This window comes from Pseudopipra pipra, chromosome 1, assembly GCF_036250125.1.
Source record: "Pseudopipra pipra isolate bDixPip1 chromosome 1, bDixPip1.hap1, whole genome shotgun sequence".
Lineage (NCBI taxonomy): Eukaryota > Metazoa > Chordata > Aves > Passeriformes > Pipridae > Pseudopipra > Pseudopipra pipra.
In genome coordinates, this window is record NC_087549.1 from 18,678,163 (window position 1) to 18,685,581 (window position 7,419).

Here is a 7,419-nt window from a genome sequence, read left to right on the forward strand (position 1 = left end):
TGCATATTACAGAGTAAGAATTTTAATTTGGCCACTTACATCTGTAACATCAAAAGTAATTTCACTTCAATTGATGATGTTATACCAAGGATGAACAAGCAATGTCAGCAGTAATGATTAAAATGGTGTATTCTTAAGGTTGCACATGTCACGTAGCAGTGTTTGCTTTGAAGTATGTTGTTTATCTGTACTGAAAAATGTTAAAACGAGCCTTCAAACAATTTAATTTAGGTTTGCAATCAAGTGCTGGTTGAGAGAGACTTTAGGAAAAAAGAGCAGGGCTCTTAGTGAGTGTTTATAAAAAAAGTACTGTTTACATTTCAGCTTCCCCTCAGAATCTATAGTGTAATGTTTATAGAAAGCAGTCAGCAAAATTGTATAATTGTATTATAATGAACAATACCCTTTTAATTAATTATTATAACTTTCATATCACCATTGTGAAAAATTGAGATAAAGGGGGTCTGTATAATCACAGATTGTGGACTTCTTGCACTTTTTCTTTTTTTTAGATTCTTCCAATAGCACAGTAGAAACCCCAGTTTTGATAAGTCATTAAGTTTGAAATCAGCATGTATATAGTAGCTAAGATCACATTTAACCATTCAGTTGAAGCAAGGCTGCTTTTCAGGCCTTCTCAGCCTTATCCTCTCTAAAAAAGATGCCATGAGGACATAATACAGTCCTTTAGGAAGAATTCTGCTTTCTGGGCAACAGAAAGGTGTCCAGGAAGGACACAGAATACTGGGCTGCAGTAACAGTCAGCATGCCCTCGGGCCATACAGCACTTCTCTCTTCCAGTGAGGAAATCCTGTGCTTTGCTCCACTGCTTCATGCCCTCCACAGGCAGCTGACAGCCCTGAAGACACTACCAAGATCTACTCTGCCTGGTGATACCAGTTCTGCTCTCCATGCAGAGACCCTGGCTACAGCGATGATGTGGGATTGGTGCATCCCACAGTGCTGGTCCTCTGAATATTCTATCTGGGAATATATCAGAACGCATGACAGATTCCTCCCTGTCCACAACTCCAGGTTGTTTTTGAGAGAAAACTAATGTACACAGGAAGACAACAACAACACAGATCTCATCTGGGAGCTGAGTGAGAACGAGACAGATCTTAGTAACAAAATAATCAGAACTGGGAAGTGAAACATGAAGCACATCCTTCTGCTCTACAAGGACTCAACATGTTCTTTGGGTGTAGCTGACCTTCTTCGTGGATCTGAATCTGCCTAGAGCAGTGTACCATGCAGATAACATACTCTCTAACACTGATTAATATTTCAGAATGCTATTCTCAACTATGGTTTTAGAAAAATATTCCACTCATCCCTCAAAGCAGACTTAAGAGCAAATCCTCTCAAGATAAGGGAAAGGTACTCTTCTAAGAAAAGTCCTCAGTGCTGCTTCTGAACTTATGTGTTGATCAAAATTTTCTGTACTACACTCTCAGTGTTAGTGTCATATTTAAGTCTTCCAGACTGTGTGCAGAACTAACATATCCCTGGAAATGGCAGGCAGCAATCCCAGACACGTGACAACATATAGGATCATAGCACCACAGAAACACCCACTTCAGGAGGGACTGGGGATCATCCTTCTCTACTACAGCATGCCACTGCATTGGCACTATCTTCCTTCCACCCTCTTTTACATCACCCTACACCACACACCACCTCCAGCCCAGACTTTTTCCCTCATTCTTTTTCCTTCCTCCCTCAGTCTGTGGTGCAGCCCCAGAAGTCCATTCCAGGAGAGGCAGTGGGAGCCCAGCTGGATGTGCCAGGTTGCAACCTCAGCTATGGAACTGAGCCAGACCCACAAATTTGAGAGCTGAGGTTGTCCCAGCAACTCACCATCCACCACAGCTGCTTTGGCTTCCTGGACCAGGAGCAAACCCCAATTACCTCACCTGCTGCTACCTAACCCTCCTCCCTTCTCTTCTCTGTTCTTTTTATCAAAAAGAGAAAAAGACTAAAATCAACCAGCTTCTTCTGAGTGATTAGTAACAATCTTCAGCAGAAATAGCTTACTTTTCTCTACTAATAAGGATGCTTTCCAGATTAAGAGGTCCCAACCAATATCTCTTACAAAAAAGACTCAGGAAACTCTCAAACAGATTTACTTTGCACAATCAGGCAGCTTCCTAACCTTTCAGCTTCAAAACCCCATATGTTTTGTAATTTGTTTAGTTTTGGTTTGCTGGGGTTTTTCCTCCAGTGCAGTCTAATCAACTTGTGTGTGTGTGTGTTTGGCATGAATAGTCCAGTCTATTTATCACAGGAATTAGTAACAGTAATCCAAGGCCTCTGTAGTCAAATATCTGAGCTAGCTGTGACTGCTTTACAATTACATGATCAGGTTAACACCTTAGTGACCCTTGGGTCCATTTACTCCATCAAAATTAACACCACAGTTTGTTTCCCTAACAACTGTAAATGTTTTTAAATATGTCATTTAAGTGCATCCATCTAAAGGAGATAATCTGGCCCCACTTCATTCTACACAGGGAGGTTCCTTTTCTGAATAAAATACATGATATTTGCTCAGAGACGTTTCCTATGGAAAAGTATGTATACATTTGAAGCTAAATCTGTGATTTTCTGGATTAGTCCCTACATAAATGCAAAGAATTAGACTTGATATCAGGAGAACAAGTTCAATATAATTTTATTAAATTAGGAAGAAAAAGGTCAGAAAACAACCCTTTACTGAGACTAAGTAGGAAGACGGAAAGCACTGTTGATGCGACGTCTGTCCTCCCCAGCTCCCTTTAGTGTCTGATCTCAGCATACTGAGACATCTGTTATTTCTGTGTATGGCTGAGGTCAAAGAAAGAAATTGGCTTCTTCCGTGTCCTGACACAACTGTGGAGAGTATTGAGGTCAACTTCTCCTCACCCTGCAAAAGACGTGAACAAGTGGAAGCAAAGAGTAGCTGACAGATATAGTGAGAAATATTTAAAAAAATAGTTTAAAATTTAAAAAAGGTATAAATTTACTTCTTTTGGTCCACCATCTTAGGAGAAAGAAATGTGCAAACTCTACAGTGACAACAAAAAAAGAGGATTCATTTAATGTATGGATGTATCTTTGACTATGCCACTGGGAAGAACTTTTCTGTGGATGTGTGGCAAAAGAGCTTCAAGAAAACACAAAAGATGCTGTGAAAAGCTGAAATTCATGAAATTTGCACAGCTTCTCTGACTGCACAGAGTAAGCTGGCTTGCTAGGGCACCAATCTGATGTGAAACTTCTCAGTGTCCTTGATTAATGTGTAGAATCAATCTTCACCAAATGCAATTATCATACACCTTCTCTGGCTTTGAAAAAAATTATTTAATGAGGTACTGTTACGACCCGCCCCAGGAAAAGAGGGGGGGGGTAACCCAGGTTTTATCAAAAATTCCTTTGGGGTGGATTAAAGTGAAACGACACTAAATAATCGGTGTATGAAAACATATATTGATAAGATTTATTTTAACAATTTTGAATCAATTGTTAAGTTAACATTTTTGGGTGCTGTCATAATCAATAGGTAAGCTAACATTTTTGGGTGCTGTCATAATCAATAGGTAAGCTAACATTTTTGGGTGCTGTCATAACCTTTCTGGGGAGGAGAAAAATGCATAGGGGAGAGAAAGGCAGGATAAGAGCAAGGGAGAGTAAGGGAAAGAAAAGCTGAGAGTGGACAGATGTCCATAGTCACCGCCCACGGGGTCCAGCGATGAAACTTGATAGTTGCAGCTTCCATGTCTGTCACTTGAAGTGGTGGTCTTGATCTGCTGGGGGTGAAGGAGGGAAGCCCCCACACTCCAAGAAGTTATGAATTATCATATCCATGGTCAGTGTCACGGGCCATGCCTCGAGCCTCCAACCTCTCCCTGGGCCCTGCGCAAGAGAGCTGCTGTGTCTGGCCTGGCTCCCGCCTTTCAAGTTTGGCAGAGGGAGGGCGGGTCCTGATTGCTCGTCAGATGTATCAATAGTCAAAAGCCTGCAAGGTCAGCTCTTATCTTTCAGTACTTCACACCTCCAACACTGGAGGGAGGGAGGGTCCTGATTGCTCGTCAGATGTATCAATAGTCAAAAGCCTGCAAGCTCAGCTCTTGCCTTTTCAGGACCTCACACCTTCAGCACTGGAGGGAGGGAGGGGCCCGACTGCTTATCAGAGGTATCATGCAAGTCAAAAGCCTGCAAAAGTCTCCTAGAATGCATAAATCATTAACAATTTCAGTCTCTGACAGGTACCTATACAGAAAAAGTACTAGTTAGCACTTGACTCATAATCTTCACTGACTAGTGGTACTGCTTACCCAGACCTCACTCTTACTTGCTCTCCTCAATCCCTCTAGTTGATCGTTGGGGGTTTGATGAAATATAAAATGTTCTTTGTACCCCCAGTCTCACTAAAGCAGGCAGCAGTTCAAGTTGTCTCTTTCCTGCCTCCTACGATTCGTCCACAGGTTTGTCTCAGAAAACAAAGCAAAATAAAATACATTACTACTGCAAAGGGAAAAAAAAGTAAAACCATAAAAAACTACCAAAACCACAATCAATCATTCAGAAGGCTCTGTGTATGTGGTTACCTTGTTATAAAAGTCATAGCACCTTACATTTCAACAGCTCCTTCACAGCAAGTCCCCTGTGTGCAACTTGTTTCTTGAAAGCTTAGATGCAATTTTTTACATTCCTTTAGACTGGGACTCACTCTACAAGTCAAAGAGCTCAATTACACATCCTCTTACAGGCCAGAAACAATATACCTGCAGAAATTTATTCACCTTAGCTCATCCATGGAATGAGAAAAATCTTAATGCAGAACTGTGTTACAGATATATTTTCTGATACGTACTTCCTTCAGTCAATTTTTTTTTGTAAATTCCTTTAGAAACTACTAGAAACAAATTTTGTAAATATATCTTTTATACATTAAGAATTATAGAAGAAAAAACTTATTGTGGTTTGTCCACGAAAAATTGATTTTTAGAAATACTTTACTGTATCACATTTTAAATGTTTTTTGAGTGAGTATTATAGTTATTCTAGGACTTCTTATTTTCCCCTGTCAGTACATGAATTGATCAGAATGCAATCTCCATTTCTGTACTGCATTAGTTACATCAAAATGCTTGCTGAGTGACTTTGGGAAAGTCTGATTAGCAGCAGATGAGTACCAGTCAAATAAGATTCCTCACTAACAGTGTCCAAAATCATACTGAAATAAATATATAGACTCTTAGAAACATAGAAACATTAAGGTTAGAAAAGACCTCCAAGATCATTGAGTCAAACCTTTATTCTCACGTTTACTTCTTTTCTTTACCTCTAAGGATTTTTTTCCACCTTTATAGAGAAAAATGTAATTGGTTCAACAATCTTGGAGGCTGAGTAAGAGAAAAATACTGAAAAGTGAATGGAGAAATATTGAAAATTGTATTTAGCGTGTAGGTAATTATGATTTGTCATCAAAATATTTCAATTTAGGAAGAACTAATGGGGAAAACAAGCCAAAATATTATCTAACAGTTCTGTAGAAACAATTATGTATGTTATGGTGAACAGCAACCTAAGCATGACAAGATAATATCACAGTGTTCCTTCCTGAAAAATGTATAACACCTGGAGAGACTCCAGAGGGAAGTGACATATAAAATCTTGAAAAAGTTTTCACTGAAGAAGGGATGAAAGAAAGGATTGTGCAGCTTAAGGAAGAGGAGAATGGAGGAAAGAGTGGAACACAGTAGTCTTCCAGTATGCAGATCATTGATCAAAGAGAAATAAGTATAATAATGTAAGTGCTATGATATTTCCTGGCTAAAAGTCACCCATTACTTTTTGCTTTAACTCTTCATTACTTGTGTTGAGGGAAAGGTTACTTTATATTCTTCCAGGTCCTCCAGGGATAGTTTTGAAAACAGAAGAATAACAACTAAAATGACAAATAACAGAGCAAATAATACATTGTGACCAGTTATTACTCTTTCTCTTTGACAAATGTGCTTGTTTGCATATGAATATGGCTATTGATACAAGCAGAAACCATTTATCAAAGTCTTGTGTGAGAAGAAATCAACTGCTCACAGGCTGAAAATGGGTGAAACAAACAACTGTTTAGGATTCCACCCATTGTTACAAACCATATGAAGGGTTCATCCAGCTCCACTGTAGGGTATGCAGGCAGGGCCAGGTCCACCACTGATGTAGGCACTATTCACCCCTAAATTACCTTCGCTAAACAGATAAGGGTCACCAAAATTCATCATCTCATCAGGATGATTATGGATTGAGCTATATTTTCTCCCCCTAATCTGCTGGTTTTGTCAAAGACATTATGCACTTGCAAACCTGTCATTTCATGGAAGTTCAGCATTCGGTTCATCATGTGTTACAGTGCTAAGGTCAGTTCTGGTTCACTAAGCCAGAGGAAAATCTATCATTTCCATATCTAAGAGTCACAGGGAACTGTGTCATTATTGGCTCCCTTTTTCTGATGTCTTCAGCTTTCTGTAAGACTCTTATTTCTATTTCTTTTTATCAGTTTTTGTTTAGCTCATGTTTCTTTTGGTCTGAGATGCTCTTTACTGTGTCATTACCTCAACTGTCCTCCCACAGAATAGCCATTCCTGAGCAGCTTTTCATCTCTGTGTCTGTCTTTTACTTGAGCTGTTGGTAATTTATAAATTTTACAGCTGCTTTCAACAGAACTGAACACTGAATGTATCACAATATGTGTTGGGGGACATCTACAGGCTGATTCCTGACACAGAAAGTTAACAGAGATGTCCTGGTAGGCAAGTCAAGGACATCTCAGTCACACCTGGGTTGTCTTCCTTTTTCCTTTTAATCAGTCAAACTTGAAAAATTATATCCTCACTCTAAAAACAAAACTAACAAAACCTTGATTCCACATGACATACATGCAATTACCAGAAATTGCTTATTACCATCATAATAGGTGGAAAATAATTATTTTATCTCAGATGACTAAATCTTTTTTTAAATAATTCTATAACGTTACACTATAGTTCTTATATCTGAAGATTTTGGTCATTTGGCAAAGCCAAATTAAAAAAAAAAATAAAATAAAACAAAACAAAACAAAACAAATACAACAACAAAAAACAAACAAACAAACAAAACCAAACAAAAAAAACCCCAAAACCAACATATTAAATACTCCCACCTCCAAAACAATTTGTTTTATATACAGTACTCTGATATCATAACTGTAAGGTGAGCAATAGGTGAGTTTTTTACAAGGTAATTGTTACAGGTTTTTTCTTCCTTTTTACTGACTTTAAAAACTGCTTTAAAACCAAATTAGTGAAAGAAAGAAAGGAAGGTCTGCCTGAAATAGCAAGAATGCAGGTGAATTTAGCTGAAAATTTGATTTCCTACACGTAAAATAGATGTATT

The 7,419-nt window shown here is 38.6% G+C and overlaps 1 long non-coding RNA gene across 1 annotated transcript; it reads right to left on the bottom strand.

The window, feature by feature from the left end:
• Window positions 1–2,657: 2,657 nt before the first annotated feature.
• Window positions 2,658–7,107, bottom strand: LOC135410231 (uncharacterized). Its single transcript, XR_010428566.1, has 2 exons — window positions 4,252–7,107; window positions 2,658–3,353 (listed from the first exon to the last, which is right to left on the bottom strand). It is a non-coding gene; the product is annotated as an uncharacterized LOC135410231 (long non-coding RNA).
• Window positions 7,108–7,419: the final 312 nt, after the last annotated feature.